Source organism: Schistocerca cancellata, chromosome 1, assembly GCF_023864275.1.
Source record: "Schistocerca cancellata isolate TAMUIC-IGC-003103 chromosome 1, iqSchCanc2.1, whole genome shotgun sequence".
Classification (NCBI taxonomy): Eukaryota; Metazoa; Arthropoda; class Insecta; order Orthoptera; family Acrididae; genus Schistocerca; species Schistocerca cancellata.
In genome coordinates, this window is record NC_064626.1 from 604,814,550 (window position 1) to 604,836,297 (window position 21,748).

The window sequence follows — 21,748 nt, forward strand, 5'->3', positions numbered from 1 at the left end:
AATCGAATCTACTGTGTCCCTTAAGTTTTCCTGGGTTTTTGCAAGTTGCGTAACCAAATCGGTAAATGCAACTGAGTCAATTTTAGCCCACAAGGTCTCATGATTTTCATGAACAATGGTTTGCGGTTCTTTTATGGCTGCTTCGTGATTCTGTAATGCATTTTCATGCCGCGAAAAAATAGGTTGAAAATGCTCATAAATTTGTGTTTTTACGTCATTACAGACTTTTTGACATTTCGATTCAATGTTATGTAACTCAGTAGTTAAATCTTCACGTGTTTGTTCAAGTGTGGTGTCTAACTTCCGAAGATTTTGTTCCATTGTGTCTAACTTTTGAAGCTTTTGCTGTGTTTGTCTCTGATTTTGTTCCATTGTGTCTAACTGTTGCTGTGTTTGTCTCTGGTGTTGTTCCATTGTGTCTAACTTTTGAAGCTTTTGTCCCATTTGTTGCATTAATTGTAATAACAATGCACTGGTGTCTGATACATGTTTCTCAGTGCTATTCGGCAATGCATTTGAACCGGCAATATTCGCATTTTGAAAAGCAGAAAATGTTTCTTGACTTATTTGAGAAAACGGCGAGGACGCAAAACCTGAATCTACAGTATTTGCAGTATTGTGTCCTGTCATTTCGGATTCCTGAGGCAAGCTGTTGCCGACCGATCGATCGATAATGCTTCCCTGTTCACTAATTGTTTCACTGTCTACGCCATTATTTGCCGCCCGCTCCATTTCCCTATGCACAATTACCAAATTACTACTTTGAATGTCTGTTAATTCATTACACAGTGGTGCTGATAAACTACGCTCGTCGTCACTATTATTTCTCAGTTTACTTTGGAGCCTAGTGTTACGTTTTTCACACGCCATTATTGACACAATATTTCACACGATAACACAGAAAAGCACAATTTGAAGAGCAAAATAAGAAAACACATTAACATAGCACTGAAAATATCTCGTGAACAGCAAGCGCAGCTGCGAAATACTTGGTGCAAATCTACATGCATGCCACAACTGTTTTACTGTACAACAATGAAAGACTGCAACTACAAAGGAGATTCTCTCTACAATTATGCGCTAGCAATAAACAATAGCTACACTAATTACACAAACTACAAGAAAAAAATCAGAAGATTCCAGTGAGGTATCCTCGGCTAAGGGTCGACATATGAAACGTCCCCTTAGAACAATTATACATGACTGTGCTTAAACTGACACACAATATTTTTAGCGCAACGCAATCTGACTTACAAAAATCCTTACAAAAGAATGGCCCTGACTAACATTAACCTATACCTTTCACAAATCACTTACCTCACCAAAAATCTTCGTTACTCGAACTACTGCAATACAGGGAGCGCCATTACTGCCAGCTAAATAAAAGGTTCAAACTACTAAAGGCACTAACTACTGATAGGCATAGATAGCAAATGAAAGATTTTGATAGAGAGCAAACAATGCATTTACCTTAATAGTGTTCAAAAGTCATAAATATATAGCAGTTCATGACATCCAGTCTTACAAATTTGAAAACTCCGCCATTTCTCTCCCCACATCCACCACTGCTGGCGGCTCACCTCCAACTGCGCAACGCTACGCGCTGTTAACATCCAGCCGCCCAACACTACAATGGCAGACAACAATGCAAACTAGCCACAGACTGCACACAGCACAGGCAGTGATTTTCATACAGAGCGCTACGTGGAGTTACCAATAAGAAAACCTAAATAGCCTACTTACAACGTGACTCGTTGTCTTCATCAGGTGCCACCGAGACTGAACAGGTAGCACCTGATGGAGGCAAAGAGTCACGCTGTTACGATGTTGTGCATGAATGATGCTGGTATCCGGCACAACACCCGACATCTCAACTCAAGATGTCAGCTACAATTTTTATCAAATTTATTAGCAGACTTATTTCAAAACAATCTCTTCCATCAGTTCTCTGTAAAAGGCTTAAGGAATTATAACATTCGTTAATACTTAATATCAGTAAAGATAATAAGACAACGATGGTGGGGCCATAAAACTCTGAAATCAATCTGCTGACAAATTTCATAAAATTGTAGCTGGCTGGTGTATTTCCTTCTTCTGCAAAATGAATTTGTGCAACTCAGGAGCCAGTGCAGTCACCCACTACACATAATGGTTGTGAACTTTGCTTAGCTTGTTACCTTGATGACAATTATTTTTAATAGATTTTTTATCCTCAAAATAATGAAATATCAGTAGCTTATTAAGATTGATGGCTTGGAGAAATACTTATGATCTCGCTAGAAACTTCCCTGTTAGCGTCATAGCTTTAACAATTATTATTATATAGTGTAATTTTTACTATGTAGTGCACTTAAATAAATCTACATTCCACATTCAGTAGAAAGACAAAATACTGGAGGTCATCCTCACTTTCTGTCAAATTATTTTACCGTCTAAGCTGTAATCAAAACTGTGCAGTGTCATTTCCTATTTCTTCCAATCCAGGTTGAGCAAGTCTGTTAAGGAGCCATATCTGTAGCGTAGACCGCTTGCTATGTTACTCTCATTTGAAAAACTATGGCTTGTTTTGATTTTCATTTTAGTTCATTATTGACAGTTCGTAATTAAATGTTTAGGTATGCCGTGTGCTTGTTACGTTCGTCACAATTTGCTTACGCAGTCAAATGATTTACCGCTAAACCGTTACGCGTGTTGTGTTAGCTCGGATGTGTTGTATCCAGCTCGTGGAAAAAAAATACAGTAACTCGAAATCCAAAAACCAGCGGTGGGCATGTGTGACTGTCGAAATCACAAACGTCTCTCTAAAATTATATTAACTGCTAATATTGATCGAATTTGATACTACAGATATTATTTGGCCGAAGATGGTATGTGCAAGTGGAGAACTAATTATGAAAGTAAATATTCGTAATAACCTGAGGGTACCGCGCGACCGCTACGGTCGCAGGTTCGAATCCTGCGTCGGGCATGGATGTGTGTGAAGTCCTTAGGTTAGTTAGATTTAAGTAGTTCTAAGTTCTAGGGGACTGATGACCTCAGATGTTAAGTCACATAGTGCTCAGAACCATTTTGAATAACCAGAGGAGTATGAAATGTAGAAATCCGTTTTGGAATAATTGAGGCAAGAGAGAGTAATAGACAGAAAAGAAGTCTTTGCTTAGACTGGCCGGAATGTTACTGAGGGCTTTTTATTTAGTGTGTATATGTACATAAAAGACTGGCGCAGGATAGGAAAAAACTGGTGGATGGAATCAAAAAAGCCAAAGAGTGATGACTGCGACAAAATAAAGTAAGGTAGGAAATGTGTTATGAACAGGATATTCAGCTAATCTGTAAATGTGCTTGTTTCTAACACGCTCTACGAAGCTCTTTCCACTCATCGCTGGTAAGGACAATAAACTAGAAACTTCAGTGCACCTTCTCAGCCTCTTCCCTTAAATTACAGCAACTATTATTGTTATTAGTATTATTAGTATTTGCTAAATAATTGCCGTAACCAGCAGCTGATCACAAGTCTTTCAGGTGGTCTTTGCAATATTTAACACATTCCATTAGTTACCACTACAAATGCCTCGTCTACTACCAAATTCGTTACAATAAATGGTACATTGTACACGGTGTATAAAACAGGATGAGTTTACGAACAACGAATAAATTCATGAGAACGTTAAATCGAAAAAATTACCACCCACGGAAAAAATGTGGCACAGACTTACTACACCATTTTTTCGCTTTTGATTCCGTATTGAAACAGATTGTTTGAAAGCGTGTACCAATCTCAACAACAGCTTCAATAAAAGGAGACCTCTGTTCTCATTCACAAGATTTTTTATTGCTCGCACCAGGCGTACGGGGGAAATAACTTTTACTGCATCAGATGAATATCGACTCTCACACCTCAGGGATTACGAGCTGCGTTTGCGTTGCGTTTTTGCAAGCGTTATAGAAAACAACAGCAGCGGGAGCCTGCAATAATGTTGCCTCGACGCAGATGTAAAAATCAGAATTTGCGTCCTGATGCAACAATTGTTTCTGTAGCATCAGATAAAAACGGAGGTAGACCTGAATATTCGGAGTTATATCGCGTTTTTTCAAATGGAGATTTTAGATTGGATCTCCCTCAGCGTTATAAAGAATGAGTTACACGTTTCGTACAAAGAGACTTCCTATAGATTCAACGCATTGCTGGGGCCTTCAGTATTTATAAGCTGTGGATTGGTAAAACTCATTTTTGCTTCCATTTCTCTTTTGGTAAACCAGCGAAGTCGTTAAAGTAATAACGGAGCTCCTGAAGTGTTAGGAGGCCGACTGCAAGTGACAGTGTGGTAGCCGGCCACGGTGGCCGAGCGGTTCTAGGCGCTTCAGTCCGGAACCGCGCGACTGCTACGGTCGCAGGTTCGAATCCTGCGTCGGGAACGGATGTGTGATGTCCTTAGGTTAGTTAGGTTTAAGTAGTTCTAAGTTGTAAGGGACTGATGACCTCAGATGTTAAGTCCCATAGTGCTCAGAGCCATTTGAACCATTTTTGACAGTATGGTATCAGCCGTGCATTATCATTAAATAACAGAAAGCCCTTAACGCCGAACGAGTCTCCGCTATGTCATTATGGGCAGAATTCCGATGCTTAACCTCACTGACTGAAGTATCAGATGTATAAACATACCGCGGAGACGATTCGTGAAAATTTCGTTTCCGTTTTTCTATGGACATACACTATTTGAAAGAAAATGAAGGATATAGTGTAAGTTTTGAGTTTACTTTCACATTCTTTTCTTCGCACATTTAATTCGAAGTGATACATAACCATTTAACACGAGAGCTTACTTCCATAAGGTTGAGTAACGCAATCACATTACATCCACACATATTATAAAAATGTAGGTATGTATTTTCCATCTGACGGATTTCAACTAATCCTGGTAAACAAGTCAGTTACTGTCTGGAAAGGGTCGCTGTGGGGAAAGGAGTGTGGGAAGGGGGGGAGGGGGGTGAGAAGCATCTGCTGATCAAAGAAGAGGGGTGAAAAGATAGTGTAGCTCACGACGCGCAAAGAGCCAGACTATGTTCATGCTGTATGTGAGAACGAGAGCACTTAGTGGCTTACAGCAAACATTTGACAAAGTGTTTCTTGCTGAAAACCCCAGATAATGATGAGAGGAAAATAGTATATCGCTTACTACATTTTCACTGTTCATACAGTAAATGGCGCACTAGGCACTTTGGTTAACTTTGTTACTTCTTTGATAATATTCTTCTCGGGTATGCAGCCGGATCATAACGTCTTCACGACACAATATTTCCGCGGTCCATCTGGCCGCCATCTTCAGGTGAGAGTGCTGGTGCACGAACTCGCCGGAACTGACTTCCTAGCGCAAGCTGCGGCCCCTATATAGGCCAGCAGGAGACCCACAACGTGTGCGCGAGAAGGTGCCGTAACTGCCCTCTAGCGCACTAAACATACCGCGCCGCCAGTGGTGGAAATAGGCGAAATCGAGATATCGCTGTCAAACATTAAAAAAAAAAAAAATTATTCCGACGATCGAAACACAGACCGTTGTTTTCTGATGCCAGATAACAGCGGGTCCCAAGTCTTACTTAAAAGCTAGCCCTTGTCTCTATTAAGAAGATTGTCAGATATACGAATCTCCATGGATTCTTTTAAAACACAGTCCCAATAGCGAGATGCAGGGGCATATATATGTTATCTGTATATGTATATCTGACAATCTTCTTAATAGAGACAAGGGCTATCTTTTAAGTAAGACTTGGGACCCGCTGTTATCTGGCATCAAAAAACAACGGTCTGTGTTTCGATCGTCGGAATAATTTTTTTTTTTAAATGTTTGACAGCGATATCTCGATTTCGCCTATTTCCACCACTGGCGGCGCGGTATGTTTAGTGCGCTAGAGGGCAGTTACGGCACCTTCTCGCGCACGCGTTGTGGGTCTCCTGCTGGCCTATATAGGGGCCGCAGCTTGCGCTAGGAAGTCAGTTCCGGCGAGTTCGTGCACCAGCACTCTCACCTGATGATGGCGGCCAGATGGACCGCGGAAATATTGTGTCGTGAAGACGTTATGATCCGGCTGCATACCCGAGAAGAATATTATCAATTATTACGCCGGGAAAGTCTTCGTAGTTGTTACTTCTTTGCTAGTAACTCTATTCGCAATACATTTCCCCCAGAGTATCCACATATGCTGCTGAATGTACCTACAAAATTATATTCTTGTACGACACATAATTCAAAAGTTCAGGAGATACGACGTCATAAACATTGAGCTGCATGAAAACGAAAATACAGGGCGAAATTCGCTAGACATACAGAAAAAAATATGTATGCCCATATGTGTGAACACACATCAAAAAAAGTTTTGCATCACCTCGGTTCCGAGACTTCCGGAACCTGTACAGAAAATTGGAATAGAGATCAACATAAGCATCATTACCGCCCATTTTATTTCTCATGAAAACCACACATTTCATGTTGTACCACCATACCGCGAGACCTTCAGAGATGGTGGTCCAGATTTCTGTACACTCCGGTACCTCTAATACCCAGTAGCACGTCCTCTTGCATTGATGCATGCCTGTATTCATCGTGGCATACTATTCACAAGTTCATCAAGGTGCTGTTGAACCTGATTGTCCCACTCCTCAACGGCGATTCGGTATAGATCGGTCAAAGCGTTTGGTGGGTCACGTCGTCTATAAACAGCCCATTTCACTCTTTCCCAGGCATCTTCGATTGGGTTAATGTCCGGAGAACATGCTGGCCACTCTAGTCGAGCGATGTCGTTATCCCGAAGGAAGTCATTCATAAGACGTGCACGATGGGGGCACGAATTGTCATCCATGAAGACGAATGCCTCGCCAATGTGCTGCCGATATGGTTGCACTATCGGTCAGAGGTTGACGTTCGCGTATCGTACAGCCGTTACAGCGCCTTCCAAGACCACCAGTAGCCTCCACTGGCTCCACATAATGTGACCCCAAAACAGCAGGGAACCTCCACCTTGCTGCACTCACTGTACAGTGTGTCTACGGCGTTGAGCCTGACCGGGTTGCCTCCAAACACGTCTCCGACGATTATCTGGTTGAAGGTATATGCGACCCTCATCTGTGAAGGGAACGTGATGCCAATCCTGAGCGGTCCAATCGGCAAGTTGTTGGACCCACCTGTGCCGCGCTGCATGGTGTCGTGGTTGCAGAGATGGACCTCGCCATGTACGCCGTGACGTTGCGCATCACGCAGACTACTGCGCACAGTTTGAGTCGTAGCACTACGCATTGTAGCTGCACGAAAAGCATTATTCGACATGGTGGCGTTGATGTCAGGGTTCTTCCGAGCTATAATCGGTAGGTAGCGGTCACCCACTGCAGTACTAGCCCTTGGGCGGCCTGAGCTGTGCGTAGCCCATGTGATGTCACATGTCTCTGAACACTTACCGAGGATTTTTCGAATTAATGCCACCCACAATCGCTGATGTATTACGTTCAAAATATGGAATAGCAAGTTATTAAGCAGATGATCGTGGTGTTTTGGCTTACCAGTTTAATGTTTTTCTACAACAGACATGTGGTATATACTGTTCTAAGGTTAAAAGTTTGCCCGATGATGGAAACGTCGGAAGTAATCGGTGCTAAAAATAATTTGTTTGGTAGCTTTCTGGTGGTGTGCACAAAAAGAAAAGGTTCTCTGTTAATATTCCGCGTCAGACTGGGGTAATATCTCAAGCCCTCAATGACTGTCTCAATCATTGTAGTCAGGGGCTAAGTGTGACGGTCGTGAATCCGGCGATAACGTCACTGTTGTGCCAAGGTGAAGACATGTAACTGGGAAGATTACGTTATGTAGATGGCATATGCTGAGGAGGCGTTTTATTCGTCAAGCCTGCTTTAAGGCCCAAGCCGCTGCTTGAGGCGCCAAATTGAGAGGGGTGCCAGAGGCGCCACGATTCTGAAATTCCGATACGGGATGTACGACAGTTAGCCGAGCGGTCTAAGGCATTGCAGTCATGGACTGTGCGGCTGGTCCCGTTGGAGGTTCGAGTCCTCGGGCACGGGTGTGTGTGTTTGTCCTTAGGATAATTTAGGTTAAGTAGTGTGTAAGCTTAGGGACTGATGACCTTAGCAGTTAAGTCCCATAAGATTTCACATGAGATTTCACACCACAATTAGTAGTGGCCGCTTGGGGCGCAAGGAGCGTCCAAGAGCAAGGTTTTCAGAAAACTGATACTGGTGAAGGGTAAGCGTCAAGAGAGGGGAGGGGTGGAGGATGAGTTAAGGGGAAGGCAAATGGTAAATCGCTAGTGTGGAGAAATTTTTTCGAAGCGACTTGCCTTCGTCTATAGATTACATTGGCGCTCGCTGGCCAGAGTCGAGTGCAGCGCTACCATTTAGATCAGACGATAAACTATGATAAGTCTTCCGCTGAGCTCTTTCTTTTCCAAGTGCACGCTACCGTGCATCGCTACATGCCTAACGTCTGTGTAGTAAAGTTGTTGTCATACAGCCTAATTTCCACGGCGTCGCTACTCACAGAATCCGAATAGTTTCATAACCTAACTCTGCTCGAACAGGCCCTGAAGACACAACGGTACCGACTGGCCGCCGGGTCATCCTCAGTCCGCAGGCGTCACTGGATGCAGATTTGTAGGGGCATGTTTCGGCAAACCACTCTCCCGGCCGTATGTCAGTTTACGAGGCTGGAGCCGCTACTTGTCAGTCAAGTAGCTCCTCAGTTTGCCTCATAAGGGCTGAGTGCTCCCCGCTTGCCAACAGCGCTCGGCAGCGGTGATCTGACGGAAACCGGTGTTACCACTGTGGTGAGGCCGTTGGCCCAAAAAAGTGATGTGTGGACAAAATTGTTCCATTTTCAGACGTAATGTTGTGGTTTTTCTCAGTCTGTGGTCTGCCACCGTCAATATTTCAGAATTTCTGTACTTAAAGTGTTGTTTGGTGTTCAGTACAGCGATCGGCACTATTCACTGTAGACTGTCCCGTGTAACTGCAACCACACTCGCAAGGAATTTTGATATTTCATCCGAAATTGACGCGACAAGTTAACTGAGCACTTTTTATCCATGAACTTCCTCGTGAAAGACTTCGTGACCAAAAATTATAGCTTTTAATCGATAGTTACATTAAGTGAAGTGTGATAAACTGATTTTGTTTGAACAGACAATTTTAGCCGGGTTGTTGTTCTTTCGTAACTGTTAATTACGTAAATATGAAAGTGCTTCCGACTTCGACTGGTACGAAACAGTGTACGGCTTCAGAAGAAAGAACAAAAATAAATATTTCACGTCCCGTAAAAATCGCGTCATTAGAGACGGGGCACAGGCTCATGTTAGGAAAGGATAAGGGAGGAAAACTGTCGTGACCTTTCAAAAGAACCAACCGGACATTTGATTTAAACGTTTCAGGAACACCGCATAAAATCTAAATGTATGTGGTCTGACTGGGATTTGAACTATCTTCCTCCCGAAAGCGATTCCAGCGTGCTGATCACTGCGCCAACCTCGCTCGCTACGACTTCAGGCTCCGTCTCGGGCTCCGATAAAGATCTCTAGAAGAGACCTGCAAGCGGAGGGAGAGGACGGCTTTACGGCTGAGATCCGGTGACGTCAGCGTGCGTTGGTACCTGGCGGATGCTCGGCTGCCCCTGACCCCATTGGTGAGGCGCGGGGAGGACCTCTCCGCGTGTTACCCAGAGCCAGAGCCAGCGGCCGCTCATTCGGGGCGGCTAGAACTGTGCGCGGCGCCGTCGTAAAGCGGCTGCGCCGGCAGTAAATAGAATTCGATTAGCGCCGCAGTTGCCCCGGTCGCCTCGCCGCCCGACGCCGGGAGAAGAAGAAAAAACGTGGCCGTCGCCCCCGCCGCCTCCGGAGGAAATGTATAAAAATGTTTACTGCTGTTGCCTCTGCGTCAAGTCGGGGCGGGCGGGTAATTTACGAGCGGGGGTGGAGCGCCGGCTCCCCGTCCGCCCTCCCCCCTGGCGCCACCTGGCGATCCATTATCTCCGCCAGCGCGAGTGCCTGCCCGCCTTGCCGTGAGGCTGGCGCCCCTGCGCTAATAAATAGCGTCGCCCCCTGCGCCCGAGCTCTAGCCCACGCTCCGCTACCGTCGTTTGCACGGAAACCAGCCAGAACCGTACCACCTCTCAACTCTGCGCTAATATGGGCGGACCGTTACTATTCGCAGTATGTGTGTAAATGGCCTGGCAGATAACGTCGGAGGCCCCTGAAGCTGTTAGCGCATGACGCTGTTGTACATAGAGGCGCCATAACGCTATAAATTTGTACCTAGAAGCAGGCACACCTAGAAAGGATTGACGCTTGGTACAGGAATTTTTACTTGAATTTGCGAGCGTGCGGGCTTTTAAATAATAAATAATGAGTGGCCCTCAACTACGGATCCTCTGACTCAGAGTTGAAATACACTACTGGCCATTAAATTTGCTACACCAAGAAGAAATGCAGATGATAAACGGGTATTCATTGGACAAATATATTATACTAGAACTGACATGTGATTATATGTTCACGCAATTTGGGTGCATAGATCCTGAGAAATCAGTACCCACAACAACCACCTCTGGCCGTAATAACGGCCTTCATACGCCTGGGCATTGAGTCAAACAGAGCTTGGATGGCGTGTACAGGTACAGCTGCCCGTGAGGCTTCAACACGATACCACAGTTCATCAAGAGTAGTGACTGAAGTATTGTGACGAACCAGTTGCTCGGCCACCATTGACCAGACGTTGTCAATTGGTGAGAGATCTGGAGAATGTGCTGGCCAGGCCAGCAGTCGAACATTTTCTGTATCCAGAAAGGCCCGTACAGGACCTTCAACATGCGGTCGTGCATCGTGCTGCTGAAATGTAGGGTTTCGCAGGGATCGAATGAAGGGTAGAGCCACATGTCGTAACACATCTGAAATGTAACGTCCACTGTTCAAAGTGCCATCAATGCGAACGAGAGGTGACCGAGACGTGTAACCAATGCCACCCCATACCATCACGCCAGGTGATACGCCAGTATGGCGATGACGAATACACGCTTCCAATGTGCCTTCACCGCGATGTCGCCAAAATACGGATGCGATCATCATAATGCTGTAAACAGAACCTGGATTCATCTGAAAAAATGACGTTTTGCCATTCGTGCACCCAGGTTCGTCGTTGTCTGTGATGCAGTGTCAACGGTAACCGCAGCCATGGTCTCCGAGCTGATAGTCCATGCTGCTGCAAACATCGTCGAACTGTTCGTGCAAATGGTTGTTGCCTTGCAAACGTCCCATCTGTTGATTCAGGGATCGAGACGTGGCTGCACGATCCGTTACAGCCATGCGGATGATATGCCTGTCATCTCGACTGCTAGTGATACGAGGCCTTTGGGATCTAGCACGGCGTTCCGTATTACCCTCCTGAACCCACCGATTCCATATTCTGCTAACAGTCATTGGATCTCGACCAACGCGAGCAGCAGTGTCGCGATACGATAAACCGCAATCGCGATAGGCTACAATCCGATCTTTATCAAAGACGGAAACGTGATGGTACGCATTTCTCCCCCTTACACGAGGCATCACAACGACGTTTCACCAGGCAACGCCGGTGAACTGCTGTTTGTGTATGAGAAATGGGTTGGAAACTTTCCTCATGTCAGCACGTTGTAGGTGTCGCCACCGGCGCCAGCATTGTGTGAATGCTCCGAAAATCTAATCATTTGCATATCACAGCATCTTCTTCCTGTCGGTTAAATTTCGCGTCTGTAGCACGTCATCTTCGTGGTGTAACAATTTTAATTGCCAGTAGTGTATTTTAAATTTTCTAGTACTTTTCATAGCAGTGGACACTATTCTGTAGAGTGAAGGAATCATTCTGCAGATTATTTTTGTAGCGTTTTATTTGGTGGCAGCTGCCAACACACGGCACGGTTCATGTGAGCGCCTGTTCCTCATCCACACGAAGTTCTCCGGGTCGGCAGAAGCGATATGGCGGTAGAAAAGGAGGAAACGTTCAAGTGACTGTCCCCTCGAGAAACTTAGTTCCGTCGATCCCGCGAGCCGAGAGATTAATTGACGGCGCGGCGTGGCTCTGCGAATCTCCTGCCGCCAGACGAGCTGAACGGTTCGGCAGTGGAGCTCCCTCCGCCGCCATCGCCGCCGCCTTCTTATTGGGACAAGTTTCCGGCCAGCTCAGCCGCCATGGACTGAGTTGGGCAAGTTGCCACCGCGCAACCGGCAGCTTAGGGTCCACCCAATAACACTGTCGTAAGGAGTCCGTCGAACAGTGTTTTAACCACGGGGAGATGCGAAAGGGCGTAAGGGGCCAAGACAAACATCCAGCAAGCCCCTTCATCGGTCAGGCGCTCGCGGCTCACCTAAAACTTATATATCTAAGCAAATGGAGCGCTACAGCCGTATTCTGAAAGAGGTCATTATTGAGACGACTAGTTTCAACGCTACATTTGGGTCATCTTCAGATCCTACTACAGTAAAACTTGATCAAAGCGGAACATATATAATTCGGAAATCTGCCCAAACTGTACAAGTATTTCAGTCCTGACGCATTCAATACACTTTTATAGGTTAATATTTCGTACAAAGCGGAACGTGCCTAACGCGGTAACGGACGGCAAATTTTGTTGTATAATGCATAAAAGAGCTTATACACTAGTGTGTTACAGCATTCATTGGTTATTCACGACTCTAAAAGGACGTTACTTTTAACACAAAGACTGTACAACCGTGACAATGCTGTTGAGCAGTGCTAAACCAAGAGAAAAAGTTTTCAGCGCAGTGCGGCGTTGTGGATGTCGGCATCAAACCGCGCCGCTCTGTGCAACAACGAAAATGTTGTGCACAGTGTCGGTACACCAAAGCAAGTGGTTCGCTCGTTTGTCTGCTTTTCTCGTTTCCCATCATTACTGATGCGCGCTGGAGCACACCGGAATATTGTTGTGCACTTACGAACAATCTGCTGCAGGGATTTTCCCTGCCTCGTGATGAGTGGGTGTTGTATGATGTCCTTAGGTTAGTTAGGTTTAAGTAGTTCCAAGTTCTAGGGGACTGATGACCATAGATGTTAAGTCCCATAGTGCTCAGAGCCATTTGAACCAATCTGCTGCAATATGCGCAGAGAAAAGGTGGATGTTGTTCGGTTAAACAATGGTTTTATCCAGCAAGGTCAGGCATTCCAAATAAATGCACTGTGTGCATAATCTTCTGTCAGTTTCAGTTCACTAGGAGCACTTTAGATACCGGTAACATGATGTCGAACAAAAGGAATGTGTCAGTAACATTTGACGAAAAGATTAAGGTAGTCGAGAAATAAAGAAATTAACGAGATGGCGTGGGAATGATTCGTAAGCGAGCGAGCAATAAACTTACCTATGTCTGGACCCATGCTGCAGAGTGAGGTTCTGAAACTCGCTAAAGAGCTTGGAAATACGGAGTGTGACATCCACAAGATGGTAAGACAATACTGTATAACCTAATAGCGAAATAATTAAAATGCGAGACATTCCATGTAGTGCAGACGACTACATTCGAAGTGACGACTTCCTGTCAACTCACTCTACTTTCACTTCGGCAACAGCAGAAATCGGCAACACAGAAGACGATCAGGAAGAAACGAAGGAAGAAGAAGAGGGGCAAAATGATGCCCCTATACAAATTAACAAGCCTGAAGAAGCTATTGCATGCACAAACTATGTTATGCAATTTGCAGCATATAGAAATGCTCCTAAGCTGATGGAACCATTGAATAGTGCAAAAAATTGCGTAGAGTAAACATTGAACAGAAAAATGTGGCAAAAAAGTGAAATGTAAGGCAAATAAACGTGAGAATAATACGTATGTATGTATATACAACAAGAAACGAATTATAGTCCAGTCCTCTGTTGTTCAAATGGTTCAAATGGCTCTGAGCACTATGGGACTTAACATCCATGGTCATCAGTCCCGTAGAACTTAGAACTACTTAAACCTAACTAACCTAAGGACATCACACAACACCCAGTCATCACGAGGCAGAGATAATCCCTGACTCCGCCAGGAATCGAACCCGGGAACCCGGGAGTCCTCTGTTGTACAACATATAGTAAATAAACATCTACTGTGCAGGAGCGAAGGTACGTAAATACGTGCGTAATTACAAATTTCTACTTTTGTACGTGATACCTGCCAAATTGTGTGTAGCCTAATGAGTTTTGTGTAATCCGGAAAGTTGTCAAATTCGGAAAATTGTTTCAGTCCCATGCGTTTCCATTTTGAACATGTTTTACTGTATTAGTACACTGCACAAAGTAACAATACGGACGCGATCGAACCGCGGTATTGACCATGTAGACATGGTTGAACTATAGACAATACAAGCCATGTACCTCCTTCCTGGTGGAATGACTGGAACTGATCGGCTGTCGGACCGCCTCCGTCTAATAGGCACTGCTCATGCATGGTTGCTTAAATCTTTGGGCGGGTTTAGTGACAGTCAAAGAGACTGTGTATGTGATAGTGTGTGTTTATGACGCAGCTGGAGATTTCGAAAAAGAGCGATGATGATTAACGAAAAAATATGTACCTCCCTCCAGTACTGTTTTAGTGATGGGGCGGTACGGGAGCCCCACATTTTACGTAGTGATCCTTTTCGGCAGTTCTCAAGTTCACACATTTCTAGAGGTTGCTGTGTGACGAAGCGCAGCAAACCAGTATCATTGTAGTGCAGTCGCCATCTGGTGCGGTATGTGGAAGGAAGTGGCTGCCCGGTCGCGGCGGCTGTGTGTTTTAGACAAAGACCTTGTAAAAAATAACTAGACTCACTGATGGCGCTGCAGTCGCGGGATAATTTGAACCTTCGGCTGGACGCCATTATAGTGGTTGTAGTCTGATGTGTTGTGTAGTATTGTTGTTTATGAAGACCTTGATTCAACGTTGTATATTTGTTGGGGCGTACATACAGTATTTGTTACTCGTAATTCTACTGTCTGTACGTTCCAATCAAAAGAAGTACAATGGTGAAGAGTTGTGCAGCGATTAATTGCACAAATAAATTCGAGAAAGGAACGAATATTACATTTCACAGTTATGTGGATATTTTAAGTTGTTTTGTATGTCGGTGCACTTGCTTAATAAATGTTTTTGTAACACGGTATTAGCATAATGTCTGTGCATCTATTTGCAGGTTTCCTTTCTCAAAACCACAGCTGTTACAAAAATGGTTACACGCTGTCAGGAGGCAAGATTTCCGCCCGACAGTTTACCATTTTATATGTTCTGATCATTTTGAAGATAGTTGGCTGATCGGTAGTGTTTTCATGGTATATGTTAGGTTGAAACTTGATAATTTGGTCGTGAGTTGCCAAAACACTGTGCCGTATATAACGCACTTCTCGTCATAAAATCTAAAGTAAGGTAGAGTCAGAAAATATCTATTAATATAGTGGGCAAATCTTCGATTAATTTGATGCATTTTGCGTACATCTATCGTAAATGAACTACGAAAAATGCTAGGGGTCCAGTCCATAACTTTTAGCTACGGCAGATTCCATGTAGCACGTACGATAAATTCATAAACAGTGACTAGTTGCTGTTTGTTCATAAATTAAAAAGTATATTGTAATAACGTATTTAAATGAGGCATTATGTTTGTGACCTAACTCAAGGGAAGGCATTTTATAACCAAAACCGATGTATAAACATTCGAACTCCGCGCGTCAGTTTACCACTCTAATGGCCGCCAGCCAGCTATTCAATTTGTCAGCTCTTCACAGTCTTCCACTCGTGCGGTTGTGGGGGCCTGGTTTTAGAGGAGCTGCCGGCACAGGATGCGGGCAGTCCCTCTCGCCGGAAGGAAAGGCGTTTCCCTGACTGGTCACCTCACGGCGGCGAACACGCAGACAGTCCCTGAGCGAAAGCTGCACCCACCGAGGGCAATGCTTAAGCCATTAGCGCACTGCACGCTTGTTGGTCAGCAGCAGGTTTGAAATCCCCGAACGAATATTCTCTTCTTTCAACAGTTATTACAAACAAATAATGGAAAATTCACTGTTTCACTTTCTCCATCCACTAAATATCAGGTGTAGATGCATCATGAAACCGGAATTTGACTGCAATAATTACAAGTCTGTTGTTTCAAACTGAGAAACAATATTTCATTCAAAATAATCTCCATAGGTATTTATACATTTCTCCCACCTCTTCGGCAGGAGCCGGCCGTGGTGGCCAAGCGGTTAAAGGCGCTACAGTCTGGAACCGCGCGGCCGCTACGGTCGCAGGTTCGAATCCTGCCTCGGGCATGGATGTGTGTGATGTCCTTAGGTTAGTTAGGTTTAAGTAGTTCTAAGTTCTAGGGGACTGACGACCTTAGAAGTTAAGTCCCATAGTGCTCAGAGCCATTTGAACCATTTTTTTCTTCGGCAGGCTATGAATGCCACGCAAAAAAAAGAAAAAAAACTTCTTCTTTTGAAGCGAACCAGTCAGCGAGCCATTTTCCAGCATTTTCATAAGAATTGAAGCGTTGTTCAGCGAGGGCGTGCCCAGATGATGCAAACAGATGATTATTGGACGGAGCCAGGTTTGGAGAATAAGCCGCATGCTCTAGTATTTCCCAACTGAACGCCTCGATCATTTCATAGACACGTTTTGCTGTGCGTGATGGGACATTATCATGGTGCAATATGACTTTCTGTTGCCATATTACGGTTGTTTTTCACGTAATGCTCGATTGAAATCGATCATTTGCTGTTGGAGCGATCAATGTTAGCGGTTTCACCCGGTTTCAGCAGTTTATTATAGATGCCCTTCTGATCCCACCGAACACAGAGCATTGTCTTCTTTCCAAAGCGATTTGGTCTTGCAGTGGATGTCTATGGTTTGCGTGGATTCACTCGTCATTTACGACTCTTAGGGTTTTCAAAATATATCCATTTTTCATCCGCTGTCACTATTCGATGGAGAAACGAGTGTCTTTCGTATCTGGCGAGCAGCATTTCACAAGTGATCTATCGATTTGCTTGCTGTCTTTCATTCAGTTCATGAGGAACCCATTTTCTCACTTTCTGCACATTTCCCATAGCTTTCAACAGAAGAGAAACGGCTTTCTGCGTCATAACTGTTCAGTGAGTTCCTGTTGAGTTTGAATATCATCTTCATCCAATAAGACCGGCAACTCGTTGTCTTCGAAATTTTTCGGTGGTTACCCGCGCTCGTCGTTTCTTACGTAAAAATCAAGACTTTTGAATTTTTGGAACCACTCTAAACACTGTGTTTCCCCAAGAGCATGTTTGCCGTAAGCTTCGACAAGCATTCGATGCGATTCTGCAGCAGTTTTCTTCAAGTTATAACAGAAAACCAATGCTGTGCGCAAATCATTGTTCGTAGGCAGAAAACTCGGCACGTTTATGGGTTTGAAATAGATACCGCTGTATGGAACTTTATACGGTAGATTTTTCTGCCCATTTTGGTTGTGCAAAGTAATTAAAATGTGCGGAGAAGGAAACTGAGACCAAAGCACTCTTATCTGTCTGTTAGAGAGGGTGGTTGCACATGCCTTACCTTTCGTGCGTGAAAATGTTACCTTTCGTGCGTGAAAATGACTCAGATGTGTCACGCAAGTACCACAAAATTCACAAGAACATCACGCGATTATGTGTAGTACATTTATAAATTCCGCATAAATACTGTGACACTGCAGGAGCACTTTCTCGAAATGTACCGGTTAATATCGTACAATTTTCATCGTCTAAACAATACGCTATCACCCTCTAACACACCTACTCGAATATATATTTAGGGCGCTTCAGATACGTTGTTTTTCACAGTAACTTACAAAATAATAAATGAAAGTAATATTTATCGAGATAAGTAAACATAAGAAACGCTGCACTTTCTAACGAGCTATGAACATTGTTCAGTTGTTTCCCAGAGAACTACAGTAAAGCGTTATAATGTTTTAAATACACAATAATATGTTTTAGCTAAGTGGCTAAAGTATTTAAAATGAACTATGTAAAAATCTGTTTAAATCAAAAGTAAATCAGTTTTAGTTAGGGAACAAGAAATGTTCTAAGTCTGGGGAGTGCATACGATATGCTATACCTTATTGTGTTCAGACGGAAGTATAGGTGGCGGAATGCTCATTTAAATGAGGTATGAAACACGAGTGCCCCAGAATTCAAAATTCACAATCAGTACGCCTTCTAAACGACCGTTCGTATACCAAAAGCATTTAGCTATCTCGTTTTCACATCACAAAAATTAGTGGCACAAGAATGTCCGTACAAAACACGAAGGGTCGGTTTCGAAATGCAGTCCATTACATGGTTTTCAAGCTGTGGAATAATGTCGTCACATCGTAGACTCCGCTTCAGAGTCGAATAACCATTCAAAAAATAAACCTTAGACTATGGCTATACTATTTCTCGCCATGATTTTGTTCCACGTCCGTTTTATGGGAGAGGGAAGGGTATGAAGAGAAAACTGCAGCGAACAACGCATTGGACGAGACTAAACGAAGTACCACGGTTGTGGAGACACTGGACTTTCTAATTCGGGAGTGATGCTCTCCGGCGTTTCGCTGTCTCCCACCCCAGAAAATATTTCGAGTGACTGCTGGACTGTACCTTTAAAATGACCGCGCCCGACATCCTTCCGATTGGGTGTTGAATCGAACTACTACTACTACTACTACTACTACTACCACTACCACCACCACTACTATTACTATTGTAGGCGTTGATCTCCAAACTTGGCTCTGTTTCGTCAAGATTGTTTCGCTGAACCCTTTACGAGGGTCTATGTGACTCTGAATTCTCGTAATTCTAACATGAACCAGCCTCCCGTAAATGTTGTTAGAAGTCATTATGATCAATGGCACTCTTTTACTGAGTTTATAATTAATCTTCCATAGTAGTTGCAAGTAATGTTAATTTATTTGTGTCTTGTAGATAAGAACAGACCTGTCTTTTGGCGCTGAAGTTTGTTTTGTTTGGCACTGAAAGTTGTTATGTTCTGTCCACATGATAAACATAATTATAGTAGTAACTGATAATAGCGGTTGCAAGTATGAACTGTAATGACGCTCAAGGGTTTAGTCGTACAACTACCAATGTCTGAACTTAGTTCTGAGATTTCAGATTGCATGTGAGTAGGTCCCGTGTTTTTGTCTCTTTAATACGTCTGGACCTTATCGGTTTTTAATATGTAGTTTCGTTTCTTTCATTATATGAACTCTAATGTGTACGTTAGTAAAATATGCATTTTATTTCGTTTTCCGAATACCTGTTATCAAAAATGGTTCAAATGGCTCTGAGCACTATGGGACTGAACATCTATGGTCATCAGTCCCCTAGAACTTAGAACTACTTAAACCTAACTAACCTAAGGACATCACACAACACCCAGTTATCACGAGGCAGAGAAAATCCCTGACCCCGCCGGGAATCGAACCCTGGCGCGGGAAGCGAGAACGCTACCGCACGACCACGAGCTGCGGACACCTGTTGTTAGCTGAAGTCACAGATACTTGCTGTATATACAGACGGGTCCCGTGTTAAACTTTTGTTGTAGTTTCGTATTGTCGCATTTCCTATTAAGGGTTTCACTCCGTTAAACATCTCCTCCATTCATATTCGTATCTTCATCGCAATCCATTAGCATAATTCGTTCCTTATTTTTCAAACAACAGTGGTTGCTACTTGTATGTCTCCTATTTGACTGATGAAGTCATCCATTTTGGAGGTATACGACCATACAGATTTGGCATGTAGTAATTCCTTGGAAACGTCTTGTACTTCTAAGTAGGCTGTTTAGGTTTTTATGTTGGTGACGCCACGTAGCGCTCTGTATGAAAATCGCTGACTGCGCTATGTGCAATCTGTGGCTGGTTGGACTCATTGTTGGAATATTCACTAGTGTAGCGTTGGGCAGTTGGATGTGAAAAGCGTGTAGCGTTTGGCAGCTGGAGGTGAGCCGCCAGCAGTGGTGGGTGTGGGGAGAGATGCCAGAGTTTTGCGAGGTTACTATGAGCGGACGATCTGGACGTGTGTCCGTCAGAAAAAGAAAATTTGTAAAACTGGATGTCACGAACTAATATATATAGCGCTCGATGTATTGCAGTAGTTCGAGTAACAAAGATTTTTGTGAGGTAAGTGATTCATGAAAGGTATAAGTTATTGTTAGTCAGGGCTATTCTTTTGTAGGGATTATTGAGTCAGATCGCATTGCGCTGAAATATTGCGAGTCAGTTTAGTGACGATCAGAATAAGTAAAGAGAAAACTTTCTGAGTACGTTGAGGTTTACTCAGCTGTTTCTGCATCAAATAAAGTAAGAGTTTTTCCAGCGCTGTCATTCTTAATTTTCAATGGGAAGTTTCATACTGAAAAAAAGGAAAAAAGCTTGTTCATATAAAAAAAAATTAGTGGAAGTGTACCTCTGGAGTAACATTCCACCCCTTCCTTCTTTCTTCTTTGTCCCTCCGTCCCTTCATGTCGTCCTCCCTCTAGTTCCTCGGGCTTCTATCCCCCCCCCCCCCCCATCGCCCTCCCCTTGCTTATTTTTCTACTCTCCTCCCATGTCGCTCCCTCCCCCAACCCCTCACCAACTAATTCAACAACCGTCTCCTCCGCCCCCTTCCCTGCCTTTTCTACATCTACATCGTCATCTACGTAGATATCTGCAAGCCACCGTACGGTGCGTGGCGGAGGGTACCTGTACTCCTACTTGTCACGTCCCTTCCTGTTCCACTCGCAAATAGAGCGAGGGAAAAGCGACTATCTATATGCCTTCGTATGAGCCCTAATTTCTCGTATCTTATCTTCGTGGTCCTTACGCGCAATGTGTGTTGGCCGCAGTAGAATCTCTCGACTGTCGGCTTCAGACGGAGGTTGTCTAAATTTTCTCAATAGCGTTTCTCGAAAAGAATGTCGCCCCCTTCCTCCCCACCCCCTCCCGCCACACCATGTATCTATCTGTCCCCAGTCCCCCATAACACGATTGGAAAATCCGTTATTTTCAGACATGCCCTTCTGTGGTTTCAATGTCTTTCAGCTTAGTAATTCATTTCAGATTTTATTCCAAACTAAGAGAGGTGCATACTTCTTTTCTATAATATGTGGGCTATGCACACAATGTTTCGTCTTCAGATAATATGTATCTGAAAAATGTTACGTCGTTGGATATTGCATTTTAATACTGTGATGTAATTGCTTACTGCACTTTCTATACCCTCTTCCTCCTCTTCCACCCTCCCTCCCTCCTCCCCACTATCCCCCTCCCTTCTATTTCTCCAGTAATATGCTCTAATGACGCTCTTAATCATGTAAACATGTGTACCAGGTTTCAGTTCAATCATCGACTTTAAAAGAGAATCACTCACTCCGTCTTCAGGCCACAAGTGGCCCATCGGTATCATCCAACCGCCGTATCACCCTCAGTTGAGGATGCGGGATAGGGCGTGTGGTCAGCACACCGCTCTCCCGGTCGGTATGATGGTTTTCTTTGACCGGAGCCGCTACTATTCGGTCGAGTAGCTCCTCAATTGGCATCAGGAGACTGAGTGCACCCCGAAAAATGGCAACAGCGCGTGGCAGCTGGATGGTCACCCATCCAAGTGCCGGCCACGCCCGACAGCGCTTAACTTCGGTGATCTCACGGGAACTGGTGTATCCACTGCGGCAAGGCCGTTGCCTTAAAAGAGAATAACGCACTGTAAAAATGATAATTTCTGTTATAATGCAAATT

The 21,748-nt window shown here is 44.1% G+C and overlaps 1 protein-coding gene and 1 pseudogene across 1 annotated transcript in view; one reads left to right on the forward strand and one right to left on the reverse strand.

Annotated features, from left to right (window-relative positions):
- LOC126182543 (leucine-rich repeat-containing protein 4-like) overlaps window positions 1-21,748 on the forward strand; it is a 1,045,219-nt gene that overhangs the window by 154,826 nt on the left and 868,645 nt on the right. The window lies entirely within an intron of this gene.
- LOC126099925 (5S ribosomal RNA) lies at window positions 21,579-21,695 on the reverse strand (annotated as a pseudogene).